Below are 13,575 nucleotides of genomic sequence, written 5' to 3' on the forward strand. Positions count from 1 at the left end.
AGCTCCTCATTGGCCATTTACTAAAATTGCAACAGACAGTAACATTGCTATTGTACTCCTTTGTGCCTAGAACTTAAAAGTGCCTAAGAGTTATCTTCTAAATTAACAAATCAAAATTTACAGATGTTTCTACCTTCTATCAAAAATTAATTTATTTGAACTTGCCTTAGAATTAATTATAGTTTTGGTCCCCACCAAACTCTATACTCATTAAATCTGACACCAACCATTGTAATGTATCATGTTCTTGCATGTTCAATATAATTTAAGCAGATATTCTCTCAAAGTTGAATTCTGCTATCCGGGGAGCATATATGATTTATTACTTTATTAGTTTTGTTTCTAATTCTGTTAACCTCACCGAAAGGAGCTGTCAATTTTTTCTAGCTATCCCCCCAGAAAGCCCTTCATTTCTTGATTGTAAAAGTTACTCATCATTTCACATTTCCGTTAAGTCTCTATCGTTGCAGATGAGATTAGACCAGCTTCCTCAAAGATGCTCTTAGGTTTGTAAAATTTTCATACACACTGTGGGAAAGGAGCGTAAGAGAATTAAATCAGATAAAATATATAACTTTGGCACAATAGCTGTGACCTACTGTTAAAAATATATTAGTTGCTATTTTGTATCATAGAAGTTCGCTAACTAATATTTATAAGGGATGGGATATATTGATATTTGTTTTCTTTTCTTTATGTGTGCTGATAAATTTGAGGTTATTTTTTCCTAAATACATTTCATTAAACTCCTTCATGTTCAAGGATTTGATATAGACGTTGCAGTTAGAGCTTGTATCATGCAGCTATCTTTACAAATTATTTTAAACAAAGTTAATGTAAGATACAAACTTGTCACTGATCTCTTAGTGATCACATTTTTTTTCATAGCTTATATTTCTTTGAATCCTGGAGTTGGTTAAAGAAGCATGAGGTCAGTGAGGTTAGATGTACTTGATTTATAGAATCTAATTTATCCATGGTGAGTGGGCTATTTTTTTTAACTGCTCTTATAAAAAAAAGTCATTTTGGGCTACCTTCATTAGGCCATGCTTGTGTTAAGCATGGAACATACATTATTTTATTGTAGAAAACCAATATTATTTTCTTTCTTTTCTTTTCTTTTCTTTTTTCTTTTGTTTTTTGGAGACAGAGTCTCACTGCTACACAGTTCAGTGTGGCTTTGGTCTTACTTCATAGCCCAGGCTGGTCTCGAACTTGCAAATGATTCTCCTGCCTCAGCCCCTGAGTGCTAGAATTACAAGAGTGTGCCATCACTGGCTTTTAGGGTTTTCTATCAATTGCCCTTTCATTCCCAAGAAATCAACTACATCTTGGACCAGTTATGGCCTTGGCCTGGCCGTGAGGGTATCCATTATAACTTTCGATAGGATATTATGTTCAGCAGTGCAGGAGAAGCCACCTTGCACCCAGGAGAACAGCTGTGCTCTAAAGTAGGGTCACTATCATCACCCACTTGTGGAGTTTATGACTGGAAAACTAACTCAGTTCAAATTTCATTTCAGTATCTTCTTCTCATTTTGGTTTCATGCTGCCAATCAGGCTTTGCCAATCAGATTCTAAGATCTTGAACAAAATCTTGTTAGAATGTGAAAGCTCCTTGTATCTCCTACGGAATACTCATTACATGTAACTTGTGCAGTTTCTTTTCTGCTCTAAATACTTTGCTTCCAAAGGTAAGTCTCCTGACTTCACCACTGGGGGCTGTGCTTTTAAGAATTTGGCTTTGCTCAAATATTTGTTGATCTTCATTTGTTGTGAGAGAGGATCAGAATATATTGGGGTGGGGTTGCGGTGTAAAGTTGGTCATCTAAGGAGCTCCAAAAATCACTGTTTTGTCTGGATGTTGCCAGCCAAGAGGATTTAGCACTGCTTCCTGCACTCAAATACCCACAGGTACTGGTGAACAATGTTTCTGCCGCCCTCTTTTTGCACAAAGAGGAGAGGAAGATTCCCTTCCCCAAGGCTTTGCCTAAATCCGGCTTCTCTTGTTTCTGAAAGGGAAGCCGTGCTAATTGTTTTCAGTGTCTGCCGCAGCTTTGAGCTTTGTTCCTCTGGATTGTGTACCTACATGCTTTTCAAATGCCCAGGGGTCGCATCAAATGCGTGGAGCCACAATGGGATATTTAAGCGTTTTGAGAGGAAAGCAGTGACATTTCCCTTAGGCTGGACAGTCAGGGGCTACAGCTCATCAGCGTCAGGCCAGGCCAGTCCTTTGCAAGATGTCATTGCTTCATGAAACTGGCATTTTAGAAGTTTCTGTGATAAAAAGCAAATAACAGAGAGTTTTTTTTGTTTTTTTTGTTTTTTTTTTTTTTGCTAATGAGAAGGGGTCCAAAATGAAAGGAAGAGACAGGGAAGAAGGGAGAGAATGGGCGTTGTGTTATGCACATGTTCTAACTCCACGCGGTGAATGTAATCATGTAAGACAAACATGCACTAATAAAAATAAAAATTAAAAATCCAATCAGGAGGACAGCCACATAACGTCCAAATATACATGGTTAGGCGTACATTCTTGTGTTTTGGTATGTAAAAAAAAGCGTAATTCTAAGCGTATTCTAATTGAATATATTTGAGTGTTGGAAATGTGAAATAAAAAGGTGATTATCATAGAAAAACTAACGAGAAAGAAGCACAAGATGCCAAATGTGATTCTGATTTGAAAAATTATCTACGATGCAGTAAGTGCACACATACTAGTATCAAATATTTGTGGTATTCTAAGGCTGAAAGAAAAAATATTTTTCTTTCAGTAATATTCACTCTTCAAGTGGCTATCAAAATTGTTAAGACATAAATGCTTATTACTACTACTTAGTAAATAGAATTTCTAGCTTTTTTTTGTTGGTCCTGGGAAGTATGAAAATAATTCTTAAAATACTAAGGTTTGTATGAACAGAAAAGGTTGGGAGCTGGGCTTCAAAATACTCCTTTGTCGTTTCCCAAATCAGCTGTGGTGATAGCTTGCTGTCTCAGACTTCTGTGAAATTTTGCCCCTTTCTTCTGAAACTGCAGAAATCCTAAAAGCGGTTTCAGTGTCTGTAGCAGTTCTTCCTTTCCTCCTTTCTGTCTTCTTCCCTCTCTCTGTCCCCTCCTTCTTTCTCCCTTTCTTTCCTGCCTCCCCTTCCCGTGAAGCTAAAACCCAGCAACTCACACGCAGTCCTAGGCACACATTCCACCATGGAGCGAGGTCCCCAGCTCTTTGCAGCAATGCTAAGCTGTGGCTTTCTCAGCTTTCTTCTCCCATCTCCTTTCCATCTTTCTGAGATTGTTAAAACATTTCTGCTTCATTGATATTAAAGTCTGCTTTCCAAGGACGACAAGGATTTTTGAGGCGGGGGAAAGATGTTGGGGCACCAGGAGAAGGAATCACCGTGTCATGCTCAGCCTACCATTTTTATCACTGATGTCTTTCGGTAACATTTGTCTGAAATATATTTTAAAAATCTCTTTCTTATTTATCATCTTTACTATTTTGTTAAGTAAACCTCTGGTGATTTCTCAGCTATCTATTCTTTGTTGTTGCAATGAATCGATCATATTTGGAGGTTTTTTTGCTTAGAGATACTTGCTGCTTTACTAAAGATAGTCATTTGGAGAGAATAGATTCTCTCTCTCTCTCTCTCTCTCTCTCTCTCTCTCTCTCTCTCTCTCTCTCTCCTGCCTGCCAAGAGGACACAATTACATCATTATGTTTCCCTGAAATTTTACTTCTGTGGAAATGTTTTTCTAATTATTTTCATGATCAGCATCTTATTTTTATTCCTTTTTAAAAATTAAATGATTATGTGAAGAATTCTTTTGGTTCTTTGTCTCCCTATGGGGGACAATTACTCCTTCTGTACACTGGTAAAAAGTGGTTTCCTCATGAATTTATGTCATAGTAATTTTTACATTTTACAAGTAAGTTAAGAGCTTTCTGGTCTATTTTAGTCAACATTTGCATTCAAATACTTTTAAATATGATTCATAATCTGCTTTGAAAGTTTGGAGCTTTTATGAAGTCATCACTTTTTTTACTTGAACTTTTTATTTCTATTTATTTAATTTATTGCAATGCTGGGGATTGAACCTAAGGCCTTTAGCATACTAGGCAAACACTCTTCCACTGAGCTACATTGCAACACTAAACTGAATTTTTTAATAAAGTAGTTCCCCATTTCATATTGGGTCCATATTAGAGACTTCTGTTGGGCATTAAAAGGGAGAAAATAATTTCTCCTTTGCTTTTAAAAAAATATTTCCTAAATTTGGCTAGCACTATCTATACAGTATCAGAATTCTTGAGCCATGTTTATCTGCTTTTGTAGACTGAGATCTGTAAGAGGGTGACATGTCAATGAGTTTATATTCATGAGATACAAAATAGCTGAGTAAAAGCTTTACAGTGGCTATTGGAGCACACACAAACCCACACACACACTTTCTGTCAGGTGTGTTTGTGCACACGCGAACACATTCTGACCTACTGTTAATGAAGTCAAGTGACAAGAGCTGTGGAGGTGTGTTACCCTAGCATGTGCCACCTGGAAATCCTGCTTCATATCAGCAGCAGTGACCCTACAACTTGGGTTATCTCTGTACCTGTTCTTCATAGCAGCTCATTCTTTGTCAGGATGCTACACTGCTGAAACTTATGTCCACTGTTTCTTGCTCAGTTGCTTAGCAGTATTAGTGCTCCACTGCCTTCTAGGAAATTATGATTTTAGTTTCTCAGATGAACTTTAACAGAGAGAACCTCAAGCAAAGGGATCCCCCACACGAAGGTTTTAACAGCTGGGCAGGTTGGCAGGCAAGTTCATGGTTATTTCAGAGTCAGAAAGGCAGTGAAGATGTCATGAAAACCTGAACTTCTCCAGGTGTGAGATTAACCCTGATGCATCCTGGAAGGGGATTTGTAAGAGTGAGAGTGAAGTATACACCTTAGCTGCATGTAAGATTCTGCGTAGTGTAACCTGTGTGTCTCATTGGGTTGTTATATAAAACCATGCACCATGATTAAGTAGGCAGAATCTGGAAACGCTACACCTTAATGTGTAGTAAGTTGAAAGAATGCTTCAGTGTCTTCCGAATTTTAGCAAACTTACTACAAACCTTTGATATTAAAATTTAGTCAACCTGCAGGAATTTGTAAAAAAAAAAATACATCATAAAATTCCTTTGTATAAATTATCTTCGTAAACTTTGAACTTGCATTTGGAGTTTCCCTGAGTGTACCCCTTATTGGCAAATAATACAATAGAGAATAACAGCTTTACAAGTTTCAACGAGGAAAATTTGGAAACCTTAAAAACAGGCTGCCTGTTTATAAAATTTTTATCCTTTGTTTTCTTTATTGAAGTTTTTATTTAATTCAAAAATGACTTAGACTTCACACTAAGAAATCACTTAGTCTTTCAACCTCTTTCTTGGACAGGGTTGCTGCTTTATTGCTCCAAAACTAGAGGAGCATCTTGTTTGGTAGAAAGAATTCACAATTTGTTAGCATGATTTTGTCCATTACTACTTTAGAGATGAAAAACCTCAAAATATTTATTTAGGCAATATGTAAAATCAAGCCTTTTACCTTGTTTGTGTTGTCTGATTGCTCATACACTTATAAGCTAAAAATATAAACCAGTGAATGGTTCAAAATTTGCTAGGTCATAAGCTCCAAAACTGAGATAATAATCGTAAAGGTAAGAACAGTCTGGCAAGCTCGGGTCTATCTATCTCACTTCTTGTTTGAATATATGATTTCTTCAAGCATTGTTTAGAACTTGGAACAAAACAATTCTCAATCAAAATGTAGTTGTTACAAAGCTGATAGGCTATTTGGTAAGGCATATATATTTGGTGGTACTAGGATTGAACCCAGGGGACATCCTATCGCTGAGGTCTTTCTGTCTGTCTGACTGTCTGTCTGTCTGTCTGTCTCTGTCTCTCTCTTTTTTACTTTGAGCTTGGGTCTCACCAAATTGTTCAGGATGGCCTCAAACTTGTGGCCCTTCTACCTCAGCGTCCTGAGTAGCTGAGATTACAGGTGTGTACCACTGTGCTTAGCTGAAATTCTCCCGTTGATACGCTTTGCGGCTGTCGGCAGGTTGAGATATGCTGGAGTAAGATCCTTGCTGTGTTTGAACTTGTGAGTCATGATTTAGCAAACAGAAACAATATTTCAGTCATCACAGCACTACAAGCAATCCCTGTTTAGAGAAAATCCTGTTGCTTTATTCGGAGTTCCTTTTCCTTTTCAGAAATATAGATCTTAATAATAAAAGCAGTGAGTCAGTGCTTCCTGGCTAACTCAGTCGTAGAGAATAAGACTCTTAAAAGCAGCGAGTCAATAGCAAATCAAAGTTGATTAAGCACTTCTGTTATTTTCAAAAACGTGCATTCTGATTGGCCTTTCTGTTTGCACTTCAGCACATTTGTGTTGACACACACATGCCTTCTTCACTTCACAGATGATGTTTCTTTTTTAGTGCCTGTGATGTTTTCATTGAGTCAATGCACAATAGCAACTTCTACTGCCAACCGCTGTTTTGGAAATGAGGAAACTGAATCTCAGGAAAGGGAAGTTAAGTTACTCACGGTTATGCGTTTTTGGTTGGATACAGTAGGAACCAGTATCCTTTTCTTCTAGTTTCTAATCAGGTTCTTCTCGCTGCCTTCAAAGCTCAGTCCCACTTGATATGATTTCAAAATACCTACGTATTGCTGAAGTTTCCTTGTGAGGTCTTGATATGATTTGACCCTGGAAGGGCAAGTTGGGCTGATTTGGTTCATGAGCAAACAGTAGAAACAGGGATAAACATTGCAGAGATAAACATGTTTAATCAGAGCATGAGTATGAATACCTGTAATTGGGGCACCATTCACCACTTCTAGGAGAGGGGAAAGTGTAAGTGCAATTGCTCATGTTAGAACATGAGTGAGTTAGAACACTAGAGTGTTTAGGAAATGAACAATGTATAAGCTGTTCCTAAAGTAGTGTGACAATTCATTAGCATACTCAAAGGTTTCTAGAAGAATGCTTCAAGAAGCAAAGGCTTGTGGCATACAATCATGGAATTTACCATTTTATGGAACTTGAAGTTTTGGTGGGACATTTTATCAGGTCAATTTGGAAGGCCAATGCTTTGATCAACTATATTTCTATCTATTATTTTGTTCAATAGTCACAAGCAAAAGTACATGGGTAACACACTAATTGACTCCATACAAGCTATGCTTTAAACACCTACTCTGAAACTGGTTTACCTTTTGTTTTTTTCTGTCTCTCTCTCTTTATCGTAAATGTACATTGTGACATAGAATCTGAAAGTTTTACAAGGTTTCCAGTTATGTCAACTCGTTTCTATCCATTCAATATTTACTTGTCATTTAAGAGAATCTGTACTGCTATTCCATTTATTGCGTAAACAAGCATTTATTGCAAAGCTACGCACTTTCCTGGGTTCAAAAGAAATAGAATTTCTAACATATTCTCCGGAGTGATAGCATTTAAGAACTCAAAATGTTCACTAAGTAATGTAACTTACTTAGGTTCTTCTCTATGGGTTTGTTAGAAATGTAAGTACAAAATGACAGATGGATGGAAGATGCTCATAATATGCTATCGGTACTCAGCAATCACTGTGTGAGTATTTAGTGGATAGTTTTGTGAAGTCAGGTTCCAATCTTCATTTAGTTGTTAGAATGAATAATTCAAATTTTCACACTTTTATTTATAAAAGACCTTTTCATTAAAAAGCCCCAAATAATAGATCTAATTTCATTTTCAAATTTGTAAAACTTTGTTTATACAGATTAATTTGATACACATTATTTATGTGCTGTCTTTTAATCTACTGAAAGTTTTAATGATCTAAACTTTATGTCCTTCATCCTTGTGGGATTATTTACAGTCTTATATTCTGAATGACATAACCAGGAAACATTTGACAAAATAAGTTTTATGTGCTATTATGAAAAAGACACTTAAAGATTTAAATAAGCCTTTAAAATATTTACATTTTTAGTTCTGATATTTTGTTTTATGCTTTTTTTAAAAAAATGGGTTTTCTTTTATATTTGATGTCGGTTTCAAACTTTAGATTTATAGTTCAACACCTTGCAACAAATTTTATAAATATCAGTGGGGGATTGTTCCTGGAACATAAACACTTCTTGCTATTGAAGCACTGAAGGAAAGCAGAAGCCCTCATTAATTATGACGCACCCAGAAGAGTAAAGAGATTCTGAACTTTTTTCTTTTTTCTGGAACATCTTCCTCAATAAGAAAAATGAAATGTCATCATGGTAAGGTGAATCATAATATATGTTATGTCTTGTCTGACACTGAAAATAAATCCAACTAAGTTTGGAGAAATATTGGTGGCTTTTTCCCCCATAGAGGTTTAGAGCAGCTTTATAAATTAAACAGTATGCGTTGACAGCTCAGGGCAGAAAGTAAACTATTCAGTAGATAATCTCCATAGAAACCAAAAAAATTTAACCATCTCAATCTAAAATAGCATTTGCTACTCAGTTCTTGGATATAATAGTGACAAATCCTTCTTTACTGCAAATCAATGATTCATAGAAAAATTACTTTTAATTTGAAATGTTCGATAGAAAATAATTTAGCAGTAATACAAGTATTAACAGCCATGGGTGGAACATGATTCCACCCTTTCCACCAAACTTGTCTAATAATCCTTCTGACTTTTAGAGAAGGCCTCTTGTTTGCCAGGCATTATTCTAAGGTTTTGTATCTGTCAGCTACACTAGTGATGCCATGTGGTTATCAACTCTATTTTGCAGTTGAGGGAACTGAGGCACAGAGAAACAATGGACCTAGGTATGTGGTAAAGCTTAGACTTTGCCTGTAGGCTCTGTAGTCTATCATAGGCAACAGTCAAATTACCTGGTTTCCCTACAACACAAGCCTCCATGCATATTTGTAGCTACTGATTTGTAGACAAGGAGACAACACTGTTTTGAATAATATTTTAATGATCTGAATCCTCTTTAAGTATAATTTGACAATCATTAAGAGGTGTGTGCTCCAAGATTTACCTGCTTGAAAGTTAGCAACTGTCTGGAGATATATTTATATCATTATCTATATCTATATCTATATATTTTATTTATATATATGTGGTTTTTTCAAGTGTTGAATGTTTTTCTCCTCATTGTTCCACTTGAGATATCCTAGTTACCTGGGCAGTACCACTCGAACCCCTCAGTATTGTCCCCTGGCTGGCTGGCTGTATTCCTCTGGTGGCGATAGCTGTCTATTGCTAGCTGTCTTAATTTCCTTGGTTTGCCATTGTGCAGTGCCACAGGCCAGATGGCTTAACCAATAGAAATGTACCCTTAAATTTCTAGAGACTTAAGGTCTGAAACGAAGGCTTTGCTCTCTCCAAACGTTCTAAGAGTTTTTCAGTTTCTTGTAGCTGCTGACACTCCTTGGTGTTTGTTGTCTTTTAGTTGTATCACTTCAGACTCTGCCTTTTCTTCACATTGGTTTGAAGTCATTATCATCAGAGTAAATTTCTGAGTCAGTGGTGGTGGTGCACTACTGTGACTTCAGCCTATTGGAGAAATGAGGTGAGGAAGATTGTAAGTTCAAGGCCAACCTGGGCAACTTAGCGAAATCTTGTCTCAAAATAAAAAGGGTTGGGAATATAGTGCAGTAATAAGTTGCTTGCCAGCCTGAATAAGACTCTAGGTGCATTCTCAGCACAAGACAAAAACAAAACAAAACAAAAATAACTGTCTTGAAACCTTTCTAATTTTATAATTCTAACTAGGGGATGTCTTGCCAGAAATAGAAATCTCCAGAGAATTTGCTATCTCCTGTCTTGACTAAAGACCACTCTTCAAGTGCCCACTACAATGTGGATGTTATTTTCTGAATTAATTGGGAATAGTGACATTGTCTTATTTATCTTTGTTTCTACAGTACCAAACATAATGCCATAGTGAGTGTAGGGTTGTCTATAGGGAAAACTAATTTCTTCTCTGCTTATGCTGTCTATAACATTGTGGTTTTCTCATTAAATAAATGTTAATTTGTATTTGGATATAGCCAAATTCAGATATTTCTCTCAAAAGTTAGCTTAAGAACTGCCTGAGGTTTGGGTATCAGTTACTAGTTAGAATCCCAGGAACTTTCACTACAGTTCACTTCTGGATGAGTCAAGATAATGATGTGAATTTTCTTTCCAGTTCCCTTTACTTCTCATGAGAATCACCTTCTGTCCAGAGTTCTGCTTCTGATTCAATATTTATTTATTAAATAGCTACTTAGCATCAAAATATGCCAGGCATGGTTTCGATCTCAGGAATACAGCAATGAACAACATGGGCTGTCATCTCAAGGTGCCAGCCAGCACGGAGGAACCCATCCACGGGCAATTATAATCCAGAGCAATGGTGTCTTCAGGAGGGGAAGCAACAGGAGGGGAAACTTTCGTTTGGAGCAGCTGGGCTTTAAACGCAGGGGAAACCTGTTACTCTAACTGCTATAGGTAAGCATATCCAGGATAACTGACAAGGAAATATAAACAATTATTAAGTACACTGTGCTGTTTCCTCCAGATATACTAGAATTTGAATGGGAATAGACACCTAATTATATATTCATAGTCCTCATAGCTAGCCAAAGAGATACAGTTACAAATCATAGATCTCCCACCGACCCTAAATAACACGAACTCAGTAACCTCTGATTTTGCCTCTAACAGGGTATGTCGGGTCTTTGTCTATTGTTTTGGTCTGGAACTGTTTTTTTTGGTGTTGTCTTTGGATTTATTGAGAAACTCTTTTGGTGGAAACTTGATACACACTTAATAGGTACCATGCTATGGCTTAATAGATATCCAGGGTACGACACTGGACACACATCAAGCTATAAGACCGGAAGGTTCCCAGTCCTTTCTCAAACTGGCTGTCATAAGAAGGAATTTTGTCTCCTTGAGAGACACCCAGGTTGTCTCAAGCTTGAATTGCTCCCAAGCTTTGCTAGAGCAGTTACATAGAACAAGTACCACAGTCTCAACAGCGGAGGAAAGGAAGGCATTCTTGTTGTTTTTGTCTACCTGCAGCAAGCAAGCACTCGGCCTGAGCCACCCTCTCACTCCCACCCCACTGCCACCCCGTCTAAAATTGAAACTGAGTAGTGGATGTATCTAGTATGTAAATATTTGTATCTTTGTAGCTGAAAAAAAAAAAGACTCATTAAATGCTCGAAGCATTTAATTACTTTTCTTTGAGACTTTAACTTTAACCCTGTTTATTACTCTTAAACTACTCCAGAGGGCAATATTTTTTATTGGTGACAGATTGCCCAAACTGTTGCCAGCAGCCTAATCTCCCTCGCAGACATGACTGCATTTTGTTGAGGCATTTTTTCTGAAAGAGGAGAGGTACCAGAGCTTTGCTCTTTGTTTCTCTAAGTGTAGTTTATGGATTCACCCAGACCCCTTAGACCTTGACTTTTCCCTTGAAATCTAGACATTGGGTGTGTGGCTATACACAATCAGCCATATGGCTTAATTCTTCCAGTCAGTTATTATGTTCTGTTGGTGGAAATTTGGTATTTAGCATCTGATGTTATTCATGGCATATAAATTGGGAGCATGAGAAGAAACTAGAGCTAAGTGCCTAGATGCCAAATCAAGTGCCAGGGAAGAAAGGCCATTTTTAACTTTGGTAATCAACTTGAGAAACATTGCATCTGTTTCTCTGTGTATTCAATGGTACTATTCATGGCTTTGCATAGCACTCTGATGGACATCAGCTTATGTAAGACAAAGTTCAATTGAAGATGGCAGGATTAATTGGCTTGCTAGTAGCATTTTTTTATTTTTGCCTTTTGTAGTACTTCATAAAGCAGTATTCATTGGTTGAAATTACTCAAGTTAGTATAAAGTTAGTGTATCATATCAGTAAAGAAGTATGTAATGACAGATTTGGATGAAAAATAACATTAAAGACTTTATGAGACTTTTTTGCCTTATCTCTTTGTATATAATATATGTAATCATGTATGTGCATATAAATATGTAATCTCTTAATTATTAACATTTCAAAAGACTATTTGGCACTGGCTATCAATGAGTCCTTGCAGAGCCCTGGCACAAGAATGTATATAGAGATAACAGGTGATTTGACAAAGTGTTTTTGAGGCAAAAAGTATGTCTGCTTCTGGCACATAAACCTGAAGACGGCATGCTCCCCTCCTTCATTGGCTAAGGAGGTAAAGGAGGAGGAAAAAAGAAATAGAAAATTTCTGTATCTACCATTCTAATTACCCATCCCAAACATAAGGATGTTTCAGTGTCAAGGTAGGTAAATAGTTGGTCTTGTGCACAGTAAAATAACTTCAAGAAGGCTAGACAGTTTTTGTGGTTAGGTTTGGCTAACAGCCCCATGAAACTGGAGTGGAATTGCTTACCAGCCCTGGAACACAGGAAGGTGGATTCATTTCTTCAAACCTGGCCTGCTAAGATGTGATGATTTTTCATACAATCTAGACCAGACTCAATACTATGCTTACAAAGCATTACCTTGTGTGTACACAATAACATTCTGGACAAGATGAATTTTACTCGCATCTGTCAGTGCTTTGCTGATGTATGCACTTTGGTGCAAGTTCAACTGCAAGAGGCCAAAGGGTTAAATAAATTTTACGTGACATCCAAAGCACGGACAGCTAACGCTCTCGCTGTCCTCAGTTCTTCCTCTCCCTCTTTCTCCCTCTCTCTCCACATACAATCTTTCCCTCCCACATACAAATACAGTATTTGGCACTGTCACAGTGGTAGGGTAGAAGGAATCTTTGCTTCTTCCCAGGAAAAATTCAAAAGCATTTATCACATATACAAAAACCAATTTATATATGGAAGGTATCTGCTTATTTAAGGGCCTATTAATATTATCAACTGTTTTAGATTTTGATATCTGGCATAGTCTACTCATTTTGTGTTGGATTTTTCCATAACCAAAGATAAGTATACCACCCCTCCCCCATTTGAAATACTTCTGCAGTGTAAAAGAAAATATAATCAAACCTGGGCTCTCACACTAATGATTCAAACTGAGAATTTGTTTACTTTACTTTGGGAACAGATGTGATCCATCACAGTAGCCCATAAATAAAGTGTCAAACTGTTAGGCTGATCAATGAATATAAATTATTGAAAAATAATGTAACTTTAGGTCACCAAGGAACTGAGCTTAGTGTTATTTTAAAAGGAAGGTTTTACATACTTAAAAATATATGTGCGTATTTAAGAATGCGTGGTTCTATTCCATGTGAAATTCCTGGCCCTCAAAAGCAAAATTGTGCTTGCTCATAAAAATACATGCTGCTTCTTACTCTCTTTCAGAGTTCAGGGCTTTTGGAATTCTTACATCATTTCCTAGAACCGTGAAAATGTGCCCATAAATCATTTGTTGTGCCTTCCTTTGAAAGGTGTAGACTAATTCCTTCCCCTTGGATGTGGACTGTTTATTGTGGTAAGTGACTCTTTTAATGAGTAGAAGAGTCTGTGGTGGAAATGTCTCTGAGTGACTTCCAGG

At 37.0% G+C, this 13,575-nt stretch overlaps 1 non-coding gene across 1 annotated transcript; it reads right to left on the reverse strand.

Annotated features, from left to right (window-relative positions):
* Positions 1-4,072: 4,072 nt before the first annotated feature.
* Trnat-agu (transfer RNA threonine (anticodon AGU)) lies at positions 4,073-4,144 on the reverse strand. The gene has a single exon. It is a non-coding gene; the product is annotated as a tRNA-Thr (tRNA).
* Positions 4,145-13,575: the final 9,431 nt, after the last annotated feature.

The sequence above is a fragment of the Cavia porcellus genome, unplaced genomic scaffold (assembly GCF_034190915.1).
Source record: "Cavia porcellus strain 051 isolate PalLab524CR breed Dunkin Hartley unplaced genomic scaffold, mCavPor4.1 scaffold_11, whole genome shotgun sequence".
NCBI lineage: Eukaryota > Metazoa > Chordata > Mammalia > Rodentia > Caviidae > Cavia > Cavia porcellus.